Genomic DNA, 10751 nt, shown 5'->3' with positions numbered 1-10751 from the left:
ACAATATAGACCAGATGGCTTTCCATTTGCAATGACTCCTCTCCCTCTGCCTCATAAGGTCTCGAATCATAGGTGTGCCCTTTTATAGACTCCTCATCTAGGATGCAGCCTAAAATTCCTGAGGAATGTATATGAGTTATCACAAATTCAACCATCAGGCATGTGTAGAACACCTGCTATGTGATGGATGCTGCGTAGCAATAAGGATCCAATGTCCAGAATGGGTTTTCCTCTCTGCCATTCAACTTCCTACTAGAAGATAAACATTAAGAGTATTATTTTCCATCTTATAAGATACGTTACCTTATATCATTGGTTGCCAATGTGTGTGAAAGAAAAAAAGGACCACATTTTCTATCAGAAAATGTAGTAAGTGTGGAATCTCCAAGCTTCTCCCTCATACCTAATAGATATTCCACAACAATCCCAGCAGATGTATCCTTTGCCTCGGGCTACCACAGGGTTAGTACAGCGTTTCTGGGGACTTATTAAGTGGTCTTTTCTATGTTGGCCTCCTGGAAACTTTGCTGAACCCCTGATGCCCTGCCTTTTGCAGCAGTCCTGCCTTGTCAGCCTTTCTGCATAATGACCTATGGACAAATGGCTCCATTTCCTCAGCGCTGAGCTGCAGATGTCCTGATGAGTATTGAACTAATGGAAACATGACACTTGTTAGCTCAGGTCAACAGATGTTCCACTGTAGCTGTGGCTTTCCAGGTGTCTTGTCGTGGGCCTGCCATCTGCTCAGCGGGTGTTCTACATTTCCTGTGAAATGAAGATGGATACCAGGAACTGGAAGTCAATCAGTGTATGGTGGAGGCTCCTTCCTATAAATCTGCGTGATTAGGGGAGCTGTCTGACCGGACTTTGAGATTGATTTTCATGATAGCTCTTCAAGCCCTCTTGTTTTTTCTTCAAGAAAAATTGAAAGTTAGAATTTACTTCTGCCATTCTGTCAGTAGGTTTGTCTTGTGATCCTGCCATATCCAGCCTTCTGAGTAAGAAGTATACCTTATCGTCAAACAAATCTGTGCTCTGCCTGTTGCATCCACAGAAAATGAAAGTGAGATGAAGTTGCAGTGCCCTTTCTCTCTACTTAGCTGATCATTTACTAGGACTCAGCCCTCCTTTCCCAGAGAAAATGGGGAGTGTGTTATGGAGATTGGAAAAAGTAGCTCCACACTCTTCTATTGTCAGGAGGTTTCTGCTTCACTGTCTTCAGTTTGCGGCCAGTTGCTAAAATTGCAAGAAATACCGAACAATTCTATTAAATGCTCTGCTGGGTCTTGTTTATCTTTCTCACTCCCAGAAATGTTTAGCCATAAATTTTAGTCATTATTTGTGTTGTTGCTGTTTTGTTTTTTCCAAGAGCTGATAATAGTGCTTGGTTTATGCAAGACTATGGTTCTGGTTCTCTGATTGCTGAGTATCGTAGCCTCCTGGGAAAGTCAAAGAATAATTCAGCCTATCTGGTTTGTGCTCACTAGTTATAAGACAATTTTTACGCAATAAAATATAAAAGATATCCCATACCTCCTATAATTGGTTCTTTATCACAAATTAAATGCCTGTCCTTCTTAGCCATTCAAGTTCTTTTCTATTTGGTGTGAACTACCTGAAACGGACGCCTTGTAGCTAGCGTGGGCTGAGTAGCAGACATGTCATGTGTTCTATAAGGCACTCCATGATTTTTAAACATTGCCCAATACCATCTGCAAGGCATTCTTTTCAGACTTTGGGAATCTAACCGTGAATAAAAAGAGAGATCAGGACCTCTTAACAAACCACTTTCCGATTCCGGCTGCTGGGATAATTGGTAAGATCTTCTTCTCCCAGGCAGCTTCCAGCACTTCCCATAAAAAGGTTTTGGGGTTTGCCCTAGCACTGCACTTACTGAGCAGTGGATTTGTTTTTCAGGACCAGGGCCCTAGCACCATCTGAATGGTGCCTTAGTTTCTCCGATCTACAGATCCTTTTTGGGATACAGTTCCCCTCTTGGCCTAGTGCCTCTCGGGCAACTGCCCTTTCTCAGACCCCATTATCTTGTGGAAAAAATTATAATGGCCTTAGCCAGTCATTTATCTTTCTGCCTCACCTGTGGGAAGCAGGCTTACAAAACCATACACATTTCTAACTTCTACCAGTGCAATGTTAAATGTAAAGAGTTACAGCATGTGGATAATCACGACTGCACCATTTTGTTTGAGCTTAAGAAAGGAAGGAGCCACAGACACGTGAGGTTCTGCATCTAGTCAAATGGCGCTGGCGGCAGGTTCCCACAGGTTAAGCCATCAACTATGCTTTTTAAAGTTACTTTTATGCTCTGCTCTGTTACATACGGTGTTTGCACGATGGTCCACCTTGTCAGGGCCCGCAGAGGTGTCCATTAGGTGCAGACTCATCTCTGCGGTATATCTGCTCTCCCCCACCTGCAGCCACTAACTCTGCTCTCCCATTCACTGGCAGCACTGGTTCTCCACTTTGTTGTTCCAAAGACCTGCATATGTCTGTATAGTTACAAAGTGTCAGTCAGAGATTAAAAAAAAAAAAGCCACCTTTCTCTCACTCACTTTTCATTTATTTATGTGTAACTTAAATTCAACTGTGTATATGTGTCCATATACTTACTGTTACATGTTTTAAGCATTCCTAATGAGCTCATTGTATCTCATTCCAGATTAAGAAAACAATAAGTGTCAAATATTTTAAATTGGTATGTACTTCTAAATCTGTTACAACATACTGTATAAGTGATTTAACTCTGTTTTGAAATATATCCTATATAATGATAATAATTTAAGGTTACAAAGATCTATTTTAGATTAACAAAAGCTAACCTGCAGCCTTTCCTGTAAGCTGTTCTCCACTACTGTCAGTTTAATGTTAAATGCAAACAGATTTTTTCTTCTTTTTCCTTCACAAGTATAAATCTCACCTGTTAAGTAAAGCTTGGACTCAGCTCTCCAGGCAGACCCTATGCTGTAGTCATAACTTATATTTACCCAATAAACAGCTCTCAAGTGCTCAGAAATCTGGTGAATATGGCATTTAAATGTTTAATTATTAAAAGGCTTTTCATGACAGAGACACAGGTTGGCTCCTAGCAGCAGTACCCCATTTCCTCTAAAAGAAACAGAAGACAGATGGGCACAGAACAAAGTCCATCCACAATTTGTTTCATCAAGTGAAATCTCTAACCACTGGGAAAAACTGCCTTTTAGCTAAACTCCTAAAGATCTCCAGACAGTAGATGAAGGAAAACGGGAATTGACTGCCCGGCTGTTCAATGCGAGGTACGCTTGTCTTCCTGCAGATTTTCTAAACCGCAGGGTCTTCTGAAGCCCGGCAGGTCCTATGCCAGCAGCAAAAGGCAAACACAACCCTGAAGGCCCTACCCTCAACAACCATGGTAGCCATTTGAGTAAGTTCTCTGTCAAAGATCTCTGACATACCTTGACGCCTGAAAGGCTTTGCCAGTTTAAAAAGGACAACCTCACTAAAAAGATTTCATCATAACTTCTTACCATGCTTAAATAAGAGGTGTTTTTAGATGCAAAGTTCAAACCAAAAGGTGTTTTTATTGCATACAAACACAAGTTTTTAGGGTGTGTACCTTATAAAGGTCTGAGGACAAATGCAAGTTATCAAATTTCTTTCTTATTAGGCTGCCGTTCAAAGTTTTAACATTATCAATAAAATGCTGGTAAAGCATTAATGCAGCTCGGGCGGAGCACTCCTACTACCACTATTACACTGCAGGATCAAGATTTCGAGTTCTCCTTGGAGAGAGAATTTTTTCATTGTTCAAAAATAGTTGTCACAGTCATTCTCGCAATGCTTCTGTTTATACAATGTACATCTCTAAAACTTATGTTTTCACAAACTCAGAAATGTTCTTGTGAGTTCCAGGGAGCCAGACTAAAGGATTCAATTCCCTGGTCCTGACACCCTCCTCCTCAACTACCAGGACCTAAAGAAATATTTTTCTTCCTAAACTTAACCTTGTCCTCTGCTCTGCCAACACCTTGACAGGTTCAAGAGACACCAGATAGTTCAACACCACCAATCCTGGACAGGTGTGAAGCAACCAGCTATTCCAGGATGTGGCCAGCATCCCAGCTTTCTCAGGTTCCCCCAAGACTTCAGTGCCCACAAATCAGCAGGAAGCAGTCTCGAGATCTTGACATTCTCATCCCCTTAACCTGCCATGCCTAACTCTTTGCCATTTTATTATAAAAAACAAACAAACAAACAAATAGGAATGTTATAATTTTGTTGCCCTGCCCTGTCACCTGGGTACCCTGTCCTTTTAAGAGACAAGCTCTGCCCACTCCCAATCACCCCCTTCCACCAAGGCAAGCTAATCTTGCACCTCGTCTCTTCCTTTCTCTCTCTGTCCATTCTTCTTCTGAAGAAGCACCTTCTGCCTCTCCTTTCCCTCCTCTTCTTTCTTCTCCCTCTTCCTCTCTCTGTCCATCTGTCTCTCTCGCCATATCCCCTTATCCTTACACCCTCCCAATACCCACTAAATAAACTCTATACCAAGCTCTGTATGCATGGTGTGTCTGTCTGTCTCCCACCCACTGCCCACTGCAACCTCTCCCACCTGAAGTGGGACCTGTCAGGGTCACCGGTGCCATAAATCTTAACAGTTGTAATCTCATAGCTTGACCAGGGACAATAAAAAATAAATAAATAAATAGGTGAAAATATAAGGAGATATGTGGTGAAGAAGACCCAGAAGGAAATTAAAGAGGATAAAGACAAAAAGTCAAATTTGGGCAAAGGGTACGACCTCTAAGAAGATCAGTGAATAGAATTTGGCCTGAACATTGAGGTTATCAGATATGTCTCACTGCTTGAGTCTTTAGTTTCTAGCAGCTGTGTGATCAACCTCAGAAAGGAGATCCTGACATTTCTTTCTGAGTATTATCTCATGAAAAGAAAAGTCTCAAAGAATTTGTGCTGGGTATTCATTGACACATGGTTCAGCTGCAACAAGGCAGAGGAAGCCCAGACTTGCAGTTTTTGGAGACAGACCTGAAGCCTGTCAGGGGTTGAAGGTAAGACCCTGCCTTGGAGGTTAGGGAATGAAGTCACAACCAACAATTTAAGTCTTCACAAGAATGAAACTCTAAAACAATCTTTTAGCAATAGAGAGAGAAGAAACAGACAAGCATTTGAAACTAAATTTACATAATAAAACAGATTATAAAAATACAGTAAAAAAGAAAAGCATGAATAGGATGATTACACTATATATATAATCATAGTGTAATCATATATATAGAGAGAGGGGGGATATGAAAGAGGAAAGATGAAAAGGGTGAAGAACCTTTGTTTGTATGCATGTGTATCCATGTACATGTAGGTGCTCATACACATATGTGTGCAAGTGTAGAGGCCAAGGTACCTCCTCAGGTGTCAACTCATCAGGCACTGCCCACTTTCTTTTAAGGAAACAGAATGTATCACATGTAAGCAAGGCTAGATATTGATGGGCTCCTGAGATCTTCCTGTCTCCTGCTCTTCTTCAGTTCTGGCGTTACACCAGAAACGCCACTTTTGTTTTTGCTTTTGATTTTATTTTTTTCTTGGAACCTGGGGAACAAACTAAGCAATAATGCTTGTAAGGCAAGCTTGTTATCAGCTGGGCTGTCTCTACAGCCCACACTGTCAACTTTTTAATGATAAAAGTCTGAGAAAAGAGCCGACTATTGAGGGCAGGGATGAAACCATCAATAAGTGTTTCAAGGGATTATTGACAAAGCATTGTGAATTTTCAGAATACTCACCACAAAGTGAAGAGCACTTCCTGGAAAGGGGTTGTGGGAATTCTCGAGCAACAATTGGATTTTAGAAGAAAACGAAGCCACATTTTCAAAGTACTAGTGGAAAGAAGGCGCTGGGGACGCTGGGAGTCTAGAGACTGAGGTGCAAGAGTTTTGATTCCATGGGCAGAAGATGGATCTCCTGATCCAGACTAGACTGCAGATTTATCTTCATCATCTTTTTGCTCAATGAAGGGCTTTGGTAAGAGGGAGAAGACTACCTAAGCTGGTCAGGACTGTGCAGACTCAGTGTCAGGTGCTTTAAAAATATTCCCATAAACACCTAGAAACCCAGTGTTCCTAAGTCAGTCACCATGACATGTAAACTCAGTCACTACTAGAGGAAGATCAATACTGAAAATGGTCATATATGCTTAAACTTGTTATGTGTATACAAACCATTTTTAAGAAAATTGTGTGTGTATATAGAGGCCTGCAACTTTGATCCAGCTAGACTGTTGACAAATATGATTTATTTCTTTATATATCTGCCTACCCTACTAAATGTTATGTCTTTAGGTTTTGTTCTTGGATTTTTTCAAAGACAAATCTTAAAATATTGCATATTAAAAATAATACATTCTTTTCAAATATTTGTTTCCCTTTGGAGTTGTTAAAAATGCTGCTTGAAGGTACTCTAGTCATCTCGAGCATGGAAAACATGGCTCTGACAGGCATTGCCCCTTTCCCCAATTCCCTTTCACTTGCTAAAAACTCTTATATTACGTTCCCAAAGCTAACCACCAAGGTCTTCCCTTATTTGGCCACTTCTTCCTCCTGAGGCTGACTACAAAGTTCAAAAGGCCCCTCTAGTCACCTAAGTAACATGCCCGATTAAAATCCAGTGCCTCATTCTAATACCTCTAGGAACTGTAATTTTCCTGTGGACCACGTCTGTCTTCTCTATCCAGCGGCAATCCTTTGTCCCACTCTAAGACAAATAGCCCTTTCCCCTCTCCCTTGTTCTCTTCCCCTTCTCCCTTGTCCTCTGTCTGCTGTCTTTGTCTCTTCTTCCCTGCTTCCTGTCCCTCTGGGACAAATAAATTTCTTTTGTGTTGAGAACTTGGTCTTCAGGATCTTAAGCTGATACCAGTCTCTCACCCTGTCTATGTGATAGCATATCTGTCCAGAAAATGTAAGCACTCCTTACTAAGATTCTGATTCCTGTAGGCAGAAGGAATCAGTGCTGTTCTGGTAACTATGATAAAATAGATGTACACATGGACTCAGGACAGCTGGAGTTAGCTGCACAAGGCCTGCCTAAATCAAGCCACTCTCACCATTGCAGAATGGAGTAGGGGAAGGTTCCCAAGTCCCTGCTGCTAGCTAGAATTTAGTAGTTAATGGCTGCTGGGGAAAGCCAATTCTTTTGGGGGATGTGCGGCCCCTGATAGGTTACCTATGCTCCCCTGAATGGCCACTGTGATAGTTTGAATAAGCATGTCTTCTTTACCTTCTATACAATTGGATGCTTGAACCCCTGGTCTCCAGTTGGTGGCACTGTTTCAGTAAGTCCAGGAGGTGTGTCCTAACTGAAAAAGCAAGTCATTAGGTGTGCAAAGGCTTTGAGGTTCAAAGCCACATGGCATTCCCAATTTACTCTTTCTGGTTTGTGCTTGTGTTTCATAATGTAATCCTTCAGCTTCTGCTCTAAAGGCTAGAACTGCCGCCTGCTTTCTCTGCCCAGTCATCCCAGACTCTAAACCTCTGAGAATATAAGTCCAAATAAACTCTTTTATAAGTTGCCTTGGTATTGGGACAATAGATAAGTAGCTGATATAGGCCTATACCCCTGCACATGCAAGTGATAGGAATTAAACTTGGTGAGGTTTTGTTTAAAACAATGGTTCCCAACTGGTGAGTCGTGACCCCTTTGTGGGTCAAATGACACTTTCACAGGAGTAACCTAAGACCACTGGAAACTACATTATAATTTATAACAGTAGAAAAAAATATGGATATGCAGTAGCAAGGAAAATAATTTTATGATTTTGGGCCACCATGACATGAGGAACTACATTAAAGGGTTGCAACATTAGGAAGGTTAAGGATCACTGACTTAAAACAGCTTAAAGTTAGGAAATGGACTTGGTGATACTTGCAAAGAGGGAGGAATAAGAAGGGTAAAATATGATCAAAACATGTAATATCCATGTATGAAATGGTTAAAAACAACAACAACAACAAAAAAAAAACCCTGATTTTGAAGGAGAGATATGTTAAACATGCTGGTGGCCAGAGATGCTTCCTTTTTCTCCTCTGTGGGGAAAAGAATTGAGCCAGAAGAATAAGTCCTCTGAACCCCTGGAAACAACAGTCTGAAATATTTCTGTTTCACACATGCACACACACACACACACACACACACACAAACAGCACACACAAACATTCATGATACACATGAGGCATCCTGTCTTCAATTTCTTTAGATAACGTCACAGTATCCTTTCAACAGACTTTTTAACCCACACCACACTTTTCTCTGTAGAGAACATTCCTTGGACAGACAAAAGGTACTCCTTTCTAATCAGAACATGTTCACGAGTGTGGTAAAGTGCTAAGCACCTTGGAGAACATTCTTCAAGTCACAGACAATGTTCTACAGTCCACCAAACCCTTGAGTGCTATCAGGGATATGATGGTTCACTTCTCTGAGACGTGATCCTGGAAGAATGAAGGATAATTCTAGCTGAGCAGTCACAAATTCCCAGCCACCAGCTGTGCTATTCTGACATAAGAGGCATTACTGTTCTTCAACTTTTTGATACTGGAGAGAATTTTCAACTTCTTTGCACATTTATTATGTTGTGCTCTCAACTCTTCCATCCATTCCCTAACCTGAATCACTTAAAATATTTGATCATTTTTATAGCAGCATATTGTTAAACATAAAAGAAAAAGCGGTTTGTTTTCATCTAGTGCTAGTGACAATTGGAAGACTATTTGCTACCAATTTTTTCTTGTTACACCCACACTATCTTTTCTTCAATATTTCCTTCTTGTAAAAAATATTTCAAACACTGTGTAGGTGTTCAGTAGATATACATACCATTCATCAATCAAAACAGGTTCATTTGATTATGCTGTGGGGACAAATGACACCGAATTGCAATGGCTTACAGAAACAAGGCCTTATTTCCTACTTGTGGTACAGCTAGTTTCCTCCTGTGTTAGGTAAGGGCTCTGCTTCCAACACTTTATTGCCATGCAGAGACCCAGCCTGAGAAAGCAGTTGGGATCTACATTGGTCACGGCCAACAGAGTAAAGACAGGAAAGCAAAAGAATGACAGGTTGGCTCTTGAGCTTCTGCCTGGATGGAATGGATAGGTGTCCTTGGATGGGACAGATGTGTGCCCCCTGCATGGAACAGAAGTGTGTCCTCTGGATAGGACAGACATGTGTCCCCTGGATGGGATGGACATGTGTTTTCTGGATAGATGAATTGTGTATCCCCTGCATGGGATGGACACATGCCTTCTTCAGCTAAATCTCTTTGGATTGTCCAAGTAACATGGCAAAATCCAACTCTAGAAAGTAAGATAAGTAGATATTCCTATTTTCTAAATGGTATATTGTTTATAAGCAAATGGTAACAAGTTCATTATATACACTAAATTGTAGCTGTAGATGTCTGATTTCATATTAAAATCCATAGAAAGAGAAGAAATTTAAAAACATGTAAAATCTGAGATTCAACATTCCTAGCCACTGTCTCAACCTTGATTCAGTACGTTGGGTTAAAAACTACTGGTGATGATGGGTGGTGGTGGTGCATGCCTTTAATCCCAGCACTTAGGAGGCAGAGGCACATGGATCTCTGTGAGTTTGAGGCCAGCCTGGTCTACAAGAGCTAGTTCTAGGACTGGCTCCAAAGCTACAGCAAAACCCTGTCTCGAAAAACAAAACAACAACAAAAACCACTGGTGACACACTTTGTGGAGAAAAGGGGGAGGGCATCATCTCATAACTGGATATGTTTCAAATGTCAGACAGTGTGCAGCATGGTTATCCATGTCATTTCTACCTGAAAATCAAGAATCAGCTTCAACTGGAGAGCCTATCCCACATGTGCTTATGCAAAGGTGATTACAATTGTTTTTCACCCTTCCCCCTGATTTATGGAAACAGGAATCATGCTATTTCTTTTAAAAGAAGCACGGCATGCTATGGAAAAATATCAACTTAACTTAATAAATGATGTGTGTATATCATATCTGTATTGTATTTAGAGCAATTTTTATAGGAAATTGAGAGATTGAATTGAAGTGGTAGTGGTAAAAAACAATGAGGTTGGAAATTACAAACTTTCCTTATAATTTGCAAATAAGCAATTTAGCTGGTTGCCAACCATGTATGGACTGTTCCAGGGAGTTGTACCTTCCCTCCGTCTCTGCTCATCTATGTCAGTTTCCTGTGTTATTTCAGACCCAGGTTATACACAGCTTTCCTGATTTTCTTGTCTCTAACTTTTTTCTCTCATATCCTATGGAGCAGTGAAAATTGTCTTCTTCAAGCTGGAATTTGCATTGTCAAAAAGAAATCTCCCTTCTACTTACAAAATGGTGTCCACTCTTATAACCTGACCTTCTTTCAATAAACTGAGGTGAAATTTCATTTCATTCTTGATTTGTACATTCTTGGGTTTAATAAAGATTTCTAAGCTATAAACATGTTTTTACTTTTTAAACTTTAATAGTAACCACTTTACAAATGTGGTTACTATTTCTGTGTGTCTGTATATGTGTGTGTCTGTGTGTGTGCATGTATGCACATATATGTAAGGAGAATGATTCCAATCTGTCTTTGATAGACTCAGGAAAGCAACTAAGCACCATGATAGAAATAGATATGCTAAACAAAAGTTTGTAATCAAGTTTTGAATAGCTACATTTAGATGTCCCATCCAAAAACAAAAATTA

The sequence above is a fragment of the Chionomys nivalis genome, chromosome 15, assembly GCF_950005125.1.
Source record: "Chionomys nivalis chromosome 15, mChiNiv1.1, whole genome shotgun sequence".
NCBI lineage: Eukaryota > Metazoa > Chordata > Mammalia > Rodentia > Cricetidae > Chionomys > Chionomys nivalis.
The sequence above is the reverse complement of the archived record's forward strand: the minus strand, read 5'-3'. Positions refer to the sequence as shown.